Source organism: Pristiophorus japonicus, chromosome 10 (assembly GCF_044704955.1).
Source record: "Pristiophorus japonicus isolate sPriJap1 chromosome 10, sPriJap1.hap1, whole genome shotgun sequence".
In the NCBI taxonomy this organism is placed as follows: domain Eukaryota; kingdom Metazoa; phylum Chordata; class Chondrichthyes; family Pristiophoridae; genus Pristiophorus; species Pristiophorus japonicus.
The window spans coordinates 223,075,759-223,090,152 of NC_091986.1; the positions used below are offsets into that span (position 1 = coordinate 223,075,759).

At 45.9% G+C, this 14,394-nt stretch overlaps 1 protein-coding gene and 1 non-coding gene across 2 annotated transcripts in view; both read left to right on the forward strand.

The window, feature by feature from the left end:
• Window positions 1-14,394, forward strand: part of LOC139275325 (uro-adherence factor A) — a 292,625-nt gene that overhangs the window by 126,914 nt on the left and 151,317 nt on the right. Inside the window, exons 3-4 of the mRNA XM_070892631.1 lie at window positions 8,883-8,972; window positions 9,549-9,643. The gene's annotated coding sequence lies outside the window, so the exon portion shown is untranslated. The remainder of the gene's footprint in view (window positions 1-8,882; window positions 8,973-9,548; window positions 9,644-14,394) is intronic.
• On the forward strand, window positions 9,032-9,230 carry LOC139275410 (U2 spliceosomal RNA). Its single transcript, XR_011595715.1, has one exon. It is a non-coding gene; the product is annotated as a U2 spliceosomal RNA (small nuclear RNA).

Below are 14,394 nucleotides of genomic sequence, written 5' to 3' on the forward strand. Positions count from 1 at the left end.
TAAATCATTAATGTACAATGTAAACAACTGGGGCCCCAGCACAGAACCTTGCGGTACCCCACTAGTCACTGCCTGCCATTCTGAAAAGTACCCATTTACTCCTACTCTTTGCTTCCTGTCTGCCAACCAGTTCTCAATCCACGTCAGCACACTACCCCCAATCCCATGTGCTTTAACTTTGCACATTAATCTCTTGTGTGGAACCTTGTGGAAAGCCTTCTGAAAGTCCAAATACACCACATCAACTGGTTCTCCCTTGTCCACTCTACTGGAATCATCCTCAAAAATTCCAGAAGATTTGTCAAGCATGATTTCCCTTTCACAAATCCATGCTGACTTGGACCTATCATTTCACCTCTTTCCAAATGCGCTGCTATGACATCCTTAATAATTGATTCCATCATTTTACCCACTACCGATGTCAGGCTGACCGGTCTATAATTCCCTGTTTTCTCTCTCCCTCCCTTTTTAAAAAGTGGGGTTACATTGGCTACCCTCCATTCCATAGGAACTGATCCAGAGTCTATGGAATGTTGGAAAATGATTGTCAATGCATCCGCTATTTCCAAGGCCACCTCCTTAAGTACTCTGGATGGAGACCATCAGGCCCTGGGGATTTATTGGCCTTCAATCCCATCAATTTCTCCAACACAATTTCCTGATTAATAAGGATTTCCCTCAGTTCCTCCTTCTTGCTAGACTCTCTGACCCATTTAGCCGTAAGGGCCACAGCTAACTCCCTTTTTAATATATCCAACAACTTTCTGTGGTAGAGAATTCCACAGGTTCACAATTCTCTGGGTGAAAACATTTCTCCTCGTCTCCGTCCTAAATGGCTTACCCCTTATATTTATAATGTGACCTCTGGGTCTGGACTTCCCCAACATTGGGAATATTCTTCCTGCATCTAACCTGTCCAATCATAGATAGACCAGAATATAAGTTCTAAATTGAGAAAAAGCCAACTTTGCTAAGCTGAGAGGTGATTTGGCCATAATGGACTGGAAACAGCTACTTGAAGGTAAATCAGTGTCAGAGCAGTGAGAGACATTTAAGGAGGAGATCCGGAGGGTTCAGGCCAAACATGTGCCCTTAAAGAAAAAGGGTGAGACTAACAAATCTAGAGCCCCCTGGATATCAAGGGACATACAGGGTAGAATAAAGAATAAAAGCAAGGCTTATGACAGATACCGAGGACTAAATACTGAAGAATCTCCAGCGAAGTATAGAAAGTCCAGGGGTGAAATTAAAAAGGATATTAAGAAAACAAAGAGAGAGCATGGAAAATTCTTGGCAAGTAAAATCAAGGAAAACCCAAAGAGGTTTATAAATATATTAAGAGCAAGAGGAAAAACCTTAGCTGAGGGGATGCCCTGTGAGTCGGGAGTTTGTTGAGTTGGGAGACCTTGTGAGCTCACGGGAGGCTAAGAGTCCGGGAGGCCAGGAATTTGGGAGGCTAGGAGTCCGAGGAGCATGAGGGCCAGAGGTAGGCGAGGAATTCACTTCTGACGAGGATCCCACAGCCTTTCGTCCGGGCAGGTAAGTGGTTGGCTGTTTGATTGGTAAGAATCCTCTTTTTCTTTTTAATTAGATTTTAAATTAGATCAATCTAATTAGAGGGATGGCAGGGCAGCTCAGTCCTGTGGAGTGCATATCCTGTGGTATGTGGGAAGTCCTGGACTTTTCGCGTGGCCTAGACAACCACATGTGCAGGAGGTGTCTCCAGCTTCAACTACTCGAGCTCCGCGTTTCGGAGCTTGAGCGGCGGCTGGAGTCAATACGGTGCATCCGCGAGGCTGAGAGCTATGTGGATACTACGTTTCAGGAGGTGGTCACCCCGCAGCTTAAAAGTGCGCAGGCAGAGGGGAAGTGGGTGACCACCAGACGTAGTAAGTGTGCTGGGCAGGTAGTGCAGGAATCCCCCCCGTGAGTCCATCTCGCTTTCAAACTGATATTCACTTCTGAGTATCAGTGAGGGTAATGGTGCCTCTGGGGAGTGCAGCCAGAGCCAATTCCAAGGCACCACGGGCGGCTCAGCTGCACAAGGGGGAGGGACGAAGAATAAAAGAGCTCCAGTGATAGGGGATTCTATAGTTAGGGGAACAGAGAGGCATTTCTGCGGCTGTAGACGTGACTCCTGAATGGTTTTGTGCCTCCCTGGTGCCCCTTGAATGACTAGGGACTTACGAGGGAGGATAAAGAAAAAAAGGGAAGCTTATGTCATATACCGATGGCTAAATACGACAGAATCTTTGGAGGAATATAGAAAGTTAAGAGGCAAAATTAAAAAGGATATTAGGAATGTTAAGAGAGAGCATGAAAATTTCTTGGCTAGTAAAATTAAGGAAAACCCAAAGATGTTCTATAAATATATCACTAGCAAGAGGGTAACTAAAGGGTAACTAATATAGCAGGGGGGTGGGAGCCTATCCAGGGAGACAGAGGGAAATAAAATGGGGGTAGAGTCTAATTTAAAATCTAATTAAAAAGAAAAAGAGAGATACTTACCAATCAAAAGGCCAACCACTTACCAGCCCGGACGAAGGGCAGAAGCAAAAGATAGAAAGGAGAATAGTAAAAGTGGAGGGCATAGAAACCCAAGGCAAAAATCAAAAAGGGCCACATTACAGCAAAATTCTATAAGGGACAAAGAGTGTTAAAAAGACAAGCCTGAAGGCTCTGTGCCTCAATGCGAGGAGTGTTCGTAATAAGGTGGATGAATTAACTGCGCAGGCAGCTATTAACGATTATGATGTAATTGGGATTACGGCGACATGGCTCCAGGGTGACCAAGGCTGGGAACACAACATCCAGGGGTATTCAATATTCAGGAAGGATAGACAGAAAGGAAAAGGAGGTGGGGTAGCATTGCTGGTTAAAGAGGAAATTAAAGCAATAGTAAGGAAGAACATTAGCTTGGATGATGTGGAATCTGCATGGATCGAGCTGCGGAATACCAAAGGGCAGGAAACGCTAGTGGGAGTTGTGTACAGACCACCAAACAGTAGTAGTGAGGTTGGGGATGGCATCAAACAAGAAATTAGGGATACGTGCAATAGAGGTACAGCAGTTATCATGGGCCACTTTAATCTATATATAGATTGGGCTAACCAAGCTGGTAGCAATGCCGTGGAGGAGAATTTCCTGGAGAGTATTAGGGATGGCTTTCTAGACCAATATGCCGAGGAACCAACTAGAGAGCTGGCCATCCTAGACTGGGTGTTGTGTAATGAGAGAGGATTAATTAGCAATCTTGTTGTGTGAGGCCACTTGGGGAAAAATGACCATAATATGGTAGAATTCTTCATTAAGATGGAGAGTGACACAGTTAATTCAGAGACTAGGGTCCTGAATTTAAAGAAAGGTAACTTCGGTGGTATGAGACGTGAATTGGCTAGGATAGACTGTCGAATGATACTCAAAGGTCCTGCGTGCACAGATGCAACACATGCTCGCAGTTAAACAATGTACCCAGGGAGGTGCCGCTAAGTTTATGGTCTTGGCCCTCCAAACCGTGGCTTAGGGTACATGTCGACTATGCAGGCCCGTTCTTGGGTAAAATGTTCCTTGTGGTTGTAGACGCGTACTCCAAGTGGATTGAATGTGAGATAATGTCGGCTAGCACGTCCGCTGCCACCACTGAAAGCCTGTGGACCATGTTTGCCACACACGGCTTACCCGATGTCCTGGTGAGTGACAATGGGCCATGTTTTCCCAGTGCTGAGTTGAAAGAATTCATGACCCGTAACGGGATCAAACATGTCACATCTGCCCCATTTAAACCAGCATCCAATGGTCAGGCAGAGAGAGCAGTGCAAACTACTAGGGGGATCAAGGGGTATGGCGAGAAAGCAGGAAGGGGGTACTGAAACTGCATGTTCAGCCATGAACTCATTGAATGGTGGTGCAGGCTAGAAGGGCCGAATGGCCTACTCCTGCACCTATTTTCTATGTTTCTATGTTTCTAAACCATCAAGCAAGACTTGAAGAGGGTAACTGAAGGCTCACTGCAGACTCACTGATCCCGAGTCCTGTTTAGCTACCACACTCACTCACTGGGATCCCACCTGCTGAACTGCTCATGAAAAGAGCACTTAAGACAAGGCTCTCGTTAGTTCACCCTGATCTACATGAACAGATCAAGAGCAGATGGCTTCAACAAAGTGCATACCATGATAGCGCAAATATGTCACGTGAGATTGAAGTCAATGATCCTGTATTTGTATTAAATTATGGACAAGGTCCCAAGTGGCTTCCCGGCACTGTTGTGGCCAAAGAAGGGAGCAGGGTGTTTCAGGTCAAACTTTCAAATGGACTCATTCACTGGAAACACTTGGATCAAATCAAACTCAGGTTCACGGACTACCCTGAGCAACCCACCTCGGACCCTACCTTTTTTGATCCCCCAACACACAGTCCAGTGGCAGCCGACACCATGGTTGAGCACAAAGCAGAATCCATCATCCACAGCAGCCCTGCAGGGCCCAACATACCAGGCAGCCCCCCAAGGTTAGCTGCACAGCAGCCCAGCGAGGGCCCAGCAAATGATTCAAAAACACCAACTTTCACACCGAGACAATCGACCAGGGCAAAAAGGGCCCCAGATCGACTCACACTGTAAATAGTTACACTATTAACTTTGGGGGGGATTGTTGTTATATATGTGGACTTGTATTTACTCTGTACAGCCATAAGAGGGCTCATTCCCCGGAGTCCCAAGGGATCCCATAATCCCTTGGGAGCACAGGTATTTAAGAAGGCTTCACAGGTTGGAGAGGTACTCTGGAGACCTGCAATAAAAGACTACGGTCACACTTTACTTTGAGCTCACAGTGTTCAGTCTGACTCTTTCTCCACACAACACAAACTTCCCCAAGGTGCAGGGAGCAATAGACTGTACGCACATCGCCATGCGGGCACCTTTTCAGGATACAAAGTTTTTCAGGAACCTCAGGGGATTCCACTCCCTGAATGTCCAACTAGTTAAGAACATAAGAAATAGGAACAGGAGTAGGCCATATGGCCCCTCGAGTCTGCTCTGCCATTCAATAAGATCATGGCTGATCTGATCATGGACTCAGCTCCACTTCCCTGCCGCTCCCCATAACATAACCCCTTACCCCCTTATCGATTAAGAAACCGTCTGTTTCTGATTTAAATTTATTAATTGTCCCAGCTTCCGCAGCTCTCTGAGGCAGCGAATTCCACAGATTCACAACCCTCTGAGAGAAGAAATTTCTCCTCATCTCAGTTTTATATGGGTGGCCCCTTATTCTAAGATCATGCCCTCTAGTTCCCCCATCACTGAAAACATCCTCTCTGTATCCACCCTGTTAAGCCCTCATAATCTTACACGTCTCGATAAGATCACCTCTCATTCTTCTGATTTTCAATGAGTAGAGGCCCACCATACTCAACCTTGCTTCATAATTCAACTCCCTCATCCCCGGAATCAACCGAGTGAACCTTCTCTGAACTGCCTCCAAAGCAAGTATATCCTTTCGTACATATGGAAACCAAAACTGCACGCAGTACTCCAGGTGTGGCCTCACCAATACCTTAGATAGCTGTAGTAAGACTTCCCTGCTTTTATACTCCATCCCCTTTGCAATAAAGGCCAAGATACCAGTGGCTTTCCTGATCACTTGCTGTACCTGCATACTATCCTTTTGTGTTTCTTGCACAAGTACCCACAGGTTCCGCTGTACTGCGGCACTTTGCAATCTTTCCCCATTTAAATAATAACTTGCTCTCTGATTTTTTTCTGCCAAACTGCATGACCTCACACTTTCCAACATTATACTCCATAATTTGCTGGTTGTCGACCACCAGCAAATTATACTGGCAGTGAATGCTCAATTTCCAGGCAGCATCCATGATGCTCACATCCTGTGTGAGAGCATTGTATCTGACTTGTTTAACAATCAGCCACAAGATCAATGCTGGATGCTTGGTGACAAAGGATCTGGCCTCGCCACCTGGCTGATGACCCCACTGTGTGACACCCACACCAAAGTCAAGAGGCGATACAACGAGAGCCACAGAGCCATTCGCAATATCGTGGAGAAAACCATTGGAGTGCTGAAGCAGCACTTTAGTTGCCTGGACCACTCAGGAGGCGAGCTCCAATACCACCTTGAGCGGGTAGCTTAATTCATGGTGGTGTGCTCCATGCTGCACAACTTGGCTATCAGGAGAGGACAAGAATTGTCTGATGAGTCTGACAGTCCACCTCACCAGAGAGAGGAAGAGGAGGATGAGGAGGCGAATGCTGACACCAGCCCAGACAATCAGGTTGACACTGAAGCCATGCCCCCACCCCCGCATGAAAGGACCCGTGGTGACATGATAGCTGCAAGAGCCTTACGTCAGGAGCCCATCAATGATCGCTTTGACTGAAAGAACGTTGGTGTTATTTACAAGGCTGACACACTGTTGGGTGTGCAGGTCATACCTCAATAGTGGGTATCACCTTGATGAGAGTTAAAGTTCAAGATGATTGAAGGGTAATTAAACCCTTTGATGTTAAGGAACCACCAGCGTGTAACGGTGCAGCTATCTGAGCTAATGCACTACAAGGTTTTGTTAAATAAAAAGACATTTAAACCAAACATTGGTCTGAAATCATCAGTATTTCTGTACAAACCAACACTTCCTCCCCCCCCCCTCCCCGCTTCTCCTCCCCACCTCTACCCCTCTCCTTCCCCTCCTGACCAAGCTGCTTGGCCGAGGAGCTCCTCAGGCGATGCTTCATTGGCGAGGGGGGAGGGGAGGGTTGACGGCCGAAACGCTGCTTGGACAGATACGGGAGAGGACAGTCCCGAGGTGGGAACGTGCTCTGAGCCAGAAGCAAGATGTTGCTGCTGGCTCTTGTGTGGTTGGCAATGGGGGTGCGGAACCTTGGGGTGCAGTGCCGTGCTCTGGGACCACTTGGAACTCTCCGCCACCAGTGTTCCTGGGAGACCTCCTCCATCCCTTCTATGTTATATCTTATTTGTTGGACAAAAACTCGGTGCCAACTATTTTCTTGGTGCTTAGTAGGCTATTTGCTGCTGCTGAATCTCCCTCATGCCTCCCACAACAGCCAGACAAGCACACACCACAGCTACACACGCTTTCAGTGCCTCTGAGCTCCTTCTCTCTCTGTCTCCTCTTCTGCGCATGTCATGATGACCCTTGACCTCCTGAATCGCGGGAATCGACGTTGCCATGCCATTGCTAAGGATGGCCACACTTTACAGCAGAAGATCAAAAATATTTTACGCTACCGCCCATTTAATATCGCTCGCGGTAACACCCATTTTCAAAAATGGAGACTAGTTGCTTTGAGAATGGGCGAGAAGCTGGCGATCTGAAAACCCTTTTTTACCACCCACGCCAGAAATAACGCCCATTTTTGGGCGATAAGCACAAAAGTGGAGGTTCTAGCCCATAGAGTACATCGTCAGTCAGTGTACGACATGTCAATCGGTAAGCAAGAAGTCACCATCAGTACCATTACAGCCATGGAAATGCCCTCCCAGGGTGTGGCAAAGGTTACATATCGATTTTGCTGAGCTAGAAGGACAACAATTATTCATTGTGATTGATAGCCATTCAAAGTGAGTCGAGGTGTTTCCAATGTGGAAAATAATAACAAGTAAAACATTAGACATTTTACGAAGATTATTTTCTTCATTTGGCCTCCCAGAAGAAATTGTTTCTGATAATGGACCACAATTTCATTCAGAAGAATTTGCATAGCTCACGAGCAAAAATGGTGTGAAACATACTAAGGTTCCAGCGTACCACCCTGCTTCAAATGGTGCAGCAGAGCACACAGTACAAATTGTAAAACGTGCCCTCATCAAACAGATGTTGGATCCAAATCCAAAGAAATGACAGTTGTCATTGGACCACAAATTGGCTAATTTTCTAATTATGTATCGTAATACTCCTCATACAACTACTGGTAGAATACCAGTTACGTTGTTTCTCAAACGACAGCCACAAACCAGATTCTCGTTGTTCAAACTAAACTTGGCACTGTCCGTAGAAGAGAAACAATGAAGACAGAAAGAGAATCATGATAGAGGTAGAGTAAAAGAGAGAAGTGTGAAATTAAATCAGAAGGTGTGAAGAACCATCACCATAAATGGTTAAAGTGGTTACCAGGAAGAGTGGTGAAGATATGTGGTCCTCGCACATATTTGGTCAAGATGTTTGATCATGGACAGGTTAGGTTTGTTCACATTGATATTTTACCTACAGACATGAAAATAGTTGAAGGTGGGAATGATTCAATTATTTCTGACTCATCAGATAGTTTTGATACACCAGTAGCATATCCTAAATCCAATGTACCTGAAACAAATCCAAGAGAAAGTCAGAATGTAAGTCTGAGTCCGAGTCAGGCAGACAAACAGTCTGAAGTTAGAGTTCAAATGGAAATCAAGAGCATCTCTTGGAGGAAAACTTTCCTCAGGATCAGCCTCGAATGAGTTTAAATTCAACACCATATTTGGAAGGTTCTGTTCGAGAGTGAAGGTATCCTCTTCAAAACAGAAAACAAGTGGTTAAGCTTGTTTTGTAAATATGGCAAAATAAGTCCATATCTTTTGTTATGTATAACCATGCAAGTTATGTATGATGATTATTTTGTTATAATTACTTCTTCATTAAGGAGGGAGACGTGTATATATAGCTCCACCTGTGGACTACTGTGGCACTGCAGCCAGTGCTCTATGCAAATAAAGAGGGAATAGGTCACCTGACTCGAGGTTCCGGCATGTTCTGCCATCTTAAAGCTATGTGTGTGTGTTTGTGAGTTGTACTGAAGATATAACAAATTATTTTTCTTTTTGTCTGTTCCTTCTGCTATTTTTTTTCTGCTTTCTTTGTAGACTCCTTGGAAAAATAAGATGGTGAGCCCTGGACTCCAGAGGGAAGAAGGATGACTCCAATGTGAGGTGTGCACCATGTACACCTTGAAGGTATCGTTACAGCAAAATTGTGTCAAAGTGAAGCATTGTGGGACCTTCACTTGCAGTAAATGGGTTCTTGGCCTTTTGGCTAAGATCATGCGTAACTGACCTGACAGGGGAGTAACCATGACCAGAAAGTGGTTCTCCCTGGATCAGGAAGGTGGTTCTCCTATGCTTTTTGGAAATAGGAGATGGGTGGGGGGGCACACATCCACCTCCATGGCACGAACCTGGTATTGCAGTACTTCCAGGAACGGTGCAGTGGCTCTAGGCCTTTTGGCTAAGAGCATTGGCGCAGAGTGATCCTTGAATTGGCCCAAGGTGACCTCTGGCGTTTGTGATCTGACAAGTTGATCTGACAAAGAATTGGAAAAGATTGGCAACGAATAAATTTTAAAAAATAAAAAATTTTTTTTAAATGGGTCCAGGTTTTCTCTCTACAGCATGAGATTGTTTCCCTAAAGGAGAAGATTGAACAATTGACGTTCTTAGTGGATTTTGACGACCTCCTGACTGAGCCTTTATTGTCTGATATTGATAGCACCAGTTCTCTTACTACTTGGATTCTCTTATTACTTCGAACAGGTATGCCCTCCTTTGTGACCTGGATAACACGACAGGCAGTGAGGTCAGCACCAATGACACCAAACCTCAATGCTCATATCAACATCTTGGAAAAGGTAAGGTAATCCCCATAGGGGACTCCATCATCAGGCACACAGACAGCACTCTTTGTAGAGGTAAGGCTCTGTCGAGAGCAGTTTTCTATTTTCTAGGGGCCAAGGTAGCTGATCTCCGGGATCGTGTGGATAAAGGTGAGTGTAAAGATATTGTAGTAGGTTTACATATTGGAACTAATGATATTATTGATAGAAGACCATTTGTTTTGCAGGATTCCTACAAAAGCCTCATTAATGCCCTTCAGCACAGAAGTGCAAGGGTAGTAGTCTCCGGGCTATTACCCGTCATGTCCAGATCGATGGAAAGGAATAGCCGAATCGTGGGATTCAGCATTTGGCTTTGGCACCTCTGCAAAAAGAAGAAGCTTCATTCACTTCATCAATAATTGGGAGATATTCGCTGGACAAGTAAATTGTTTAGGAGGAACAGCTTCCATCTTAACTTTGAGGGAGCAAAAAGGCTGGCAGAGGGCATTGAGCATGCTTTCAGGAAACATTTAAACTATTTCAGAACAGGGATAGTGCAGATCAGTTCAAAGTTAGGCTTACTGCACGTGAAAGCTACATAGATGCTAAGCATGAAGAACCATGTAGGAAGCAAATAAGAATTAATAACTTTAAAAAGTTAGATGAGAGACCTTTAAATTGCTTTTATGTAAATGCAAGGAGTGTTAGAAGCAAATTGTTAGAATTACAAACCTGTGTTGGAGAATTTAGACATATTGCATATTTCTGAGACATGGCTAGATGACAATGATGGGATAGACATTCACCTAAAGGGCTACAAGGGTTTGAGAAAGGATAGGGTAGGTCAAAGGAGAGGTGGGGTTGCTATTTTTATCCAACAGCTAGAGAGAAGCTTGATATTGCCTCATCAGGTACAGCCGAAGCTATCTGGGTCCAAGTGGACCGAGCTCATGGGCAGGAATTAATTATCGATAATTGTTATAGGCCCCCGGATCAGACACTTGAACGTGATGAGTTATTATGAAAACAGATCACTGATGCTTTTAAAATAAAATGCCACCTTTGTCTTTGGGTGATTTTAATGTTCCTGGCATTCAGTGGCACTATGGTTTACCTACTGTTGTGGTGGCAAGTGCAGCTGAAAAATTTATTAAAAATATACAAGACTGCTTCCTGACTCAACATGTTAATGAAGTAACTGAGGAAAATCATATATTGGATCTGGTGTTTAGTAGTGAACCTGACCATGTATCAGGTCTCCATGTGGGGGAACATCTGGGCAACAGTGATCACAACATTATACGGTTCCAATTGGCCAGTAGAATTAAAGGTACTGAGAACCTGCAACACGTACCGGATTTTAGAAGGGCAAACTTCTCCAAAATGACAGATGATTTGGAATAGGTAAATTGGCTAACCCTCCTCGGTGGTGATGCGACCGATGTTGAATATAAATGGAAAGTTTTTAAGAATAAGATTAAAAATGTGGAAAACAAACATGTACCCAAAAATCAAAAGAGGGAAATGTGGGAGGAAAAAGCCAAGGTGGCTGACTGGGTATGTACAAAGACAAATAAGATGTAAACAGAAATGTTTCTATAAATTAAAGAAATATACCACTCAAATAAATAGGGTTGACTATAAAGAACAATTAGACCAGAAAAAGGCGAATGAAAAAAAGGTTTGTAGACAACTGTGGCGGTAATGGGAAGAGCTTTTTTAGTTATGTGAAGAGTCAGAGAACTATCAAAGACTGTATTGAGCCACTGCAGAGTGTTTAAGGACAGGTTACAAAGGACTCACAGTCTTATGTATGCAACCCCTTGTAACCAGTATTCTACCGCCACCAGAGGGCATATCTGTTGGAGTCCCAAGGGATCCCAGCATCCCTTGGGAGCACTGTATATAAGCAGGCCTCCTATGCTGTACCAACACTCTGGAGCCAGAATAAAGAGACTAAGGTCACACTTACTCACGTCTACAGTACTCAGTTACATTGCTTTATTCGAGACATAATACACTGAGTATGGCGGAAATATTAAATGAGTACTCTGCATCAGTATTCACCCTTGAAGATTGTTATGTCTGTAAGCACTCTAGTAATGACTCCATGAGGCAAGGTATTGCACTTGAACTTTGGTGACCTTAGTCCATTTATTACAGCTCCTGAGTGAGGGTAGAGCATACTGAGCTCCCTTTTATACCTGGTTACCTGTCGTGTACAGGTGGCCCCTAGGTCTCCACCAGTTGCACCCTCTGGTGGTACAAGCATAGTGAATACAGTGTGATGATACATCCAGTAGTCTTATGTAACTGTACATTGAATGTACAGGGGGTATACTTATATTATACATACACAACATCCCTCTCCCCTAAGTCTTGTGCCACTGGCCTTTGCATTGTGTGCTCTGGCCCTAGACTTGAGTGCCCAAAGCCCTTGCACCTTGTCTATGCTTTGGCTTGGCTCTCTCCCTGTTGACCCGCAAGTCCTTATTGCCACAACATTGGGAAATGGTCAGCAGTGGACAGTTAGAGGTTGCAGTGGGGGTTGAGTGGGTTCTGGGTGTGATCCATGTGTGTCCATGGCTACATACATGCATTTCCCCCCCCCCCCATACATAGACCATGTGTGTGGCTCAACACCTGCATGTGCATACATGTACAGAAAGAAAGAACAAAAAAAAAGGAACATAGGAGTAATTACATCACTCTTTGGTTTCTGCAGTAGTGGAACAAGTACATTTTACAGGTAAGGTACATACGTGGTATCACAGTCTTGCCCCTGGAGTGTAGGTGCAGGTGGGTGAGGACGCTAGTTCCAGAGTAACCGGACTGTGTCCAGATTGTCTGATAGCGGCGCTGCGCCCCCTGCCAGCTGGGTAGGCTCAGATCGCTCACCTGGCTGAGGCTCAGGGCCTTTGCCGTTGCCTAGTGGTGGGCAGAGCCACAGGAGTGTGTGGCCTCCCTGTCCTCCTTTGAGGGCTGCAGGGTCTCCCTGCTGCTTTTCAGCAGTAGTCATCCCAGGTCCCGTTGGGAGGGCTGGAGGGTGCTAGCCTCTTGCTCCTGGTACTGGCCCTGGTGGCCAGAGAGATAGAGCCGATCTGGCGCAGGGTACTGGTAGTGGTGCCTTTGCCGTCCACTGATTGCTGGCCCTGCAGCTGGTATGCTCCCTCTTTGTGTGGCTACGCTCCCTGGGGCATCACATTGGTCCCGGAGGTGCAGGCAACATGATCGGGTAGCCCGCTGGACCTGGGTGCTTCCGACGGGAGGTTGCCCTTGGTTTTATCGGCATACATGTAGAACCCGACATCGCACATCATTACTTCATTTACTGTCATAATAAATTGGCTCTGACTGCAATTGCCTGACTCAACATGGTTAGTTACATTTACATACTTGCATTTGTCAATTACATCCTTTACATGTGTATTACCGGCATCACTGTACAAAGAGTGGAACTGTCCCTTTAATTGTGATGGGTTGCCGGTCTCCTTTAAGAGGGACTTGCAATCTTTACCCCAATCCGGTTCGCTGCTCCCTCAACGCTGCCCCTCGTGGTCTGGCCGCTGCCATCTTTACTTCAGGCGTTTCACCTCGTGGTGCGAGCGCCATCTTCTTTCTCTCCACGAGGTAGGCTGCGGTGATCCTTTTCTTCCACAGGTTCTGCCACGGAAGCAGGGAAGTTACCTTCTACGCCAATTTTTGTCCTCCAAAGCCTTGCCACTGGAGCCTGGAAGGTGAGGTCAGGTCGTTTGGTCTTGATCATCTCGCAGTTGGATTGAGCGGTCTGTGTTGCCTCTACATAGTCGAGTTGAGCGGCTGGTTTCTCAGGTGCTGTGCTGGATCCATATTCGGGGCCGCATAGGACGTTGATCACTGGAGGCTGGAGATTTGTTTCATCCATCTTCTTCCTAGCAATGTTGGACCATCACCAGCAACGATCTACAAAAGTAATTTGTGCATCACACTGCCATGGGACACCTGGACATCCATGCTGCCAACGACTGGGATGGTGTCGTTTGTGTAGGTGAGCAGCTTCACTTGGATTGGGATCATTTTAGGTCGTTCGACTGGATTGTCCCAAAGTTTCTCAAAGGCTGTCTGATTCATCTGAGATTGGCTCGCCCGTATGTCCACCTCAATTGTGACTGGAACACATTGATTTCAACTTCCATTTTCAACGGAGAACTCTCAGTGGAGCAGGTAAACATTCCGTACATCTCTTCGTGGGGCTGAGCTGCCTCATGGACGCTCTCTTCATCATCGCTGGAGTCTGGATGATCGGCCAACTCTTCATCGACTCGGTGAGTAAAATTTCTCTTGCACATTCACTGGAGATGGCGCTTCGTGTTACAGCCTTTGCAAGTATAGTTTTTTGTAGAAGTTTTCCTCCACAGCGCCAGCATGGGGTTGGCTGGTTGGTCCCCATGTGGCGGACTCAGGGTTGCAGGACTCGGGGTTTTGTTCTCCCTACCCTGAGAGAGACTGCTAGCAGCAGCCTTGCCTCTAAAAGGCGCCAATCGGTTCACAGTACTTGCCGGGCTAGAGTCCTGGGGGTGAGTCATCCGCTTGGAATCGCAGGCCAAGGCCATGAACGCCTGGCTCACATTAATTGCCCTCTGCAGGGTGACCGTGGTGTCCGCAGAAAGCAGCCTGTGCAGAAGGCCCTCGTGGCCAATTCCAATAACGAAGATGTCCTGCAGTGCTTTGGCGAGGTGGTCGCCAAAGTCACATGGTGCAGCCAAACATCTGAGGTCTGCAGCATATTTTGAGATTTGTTGGTC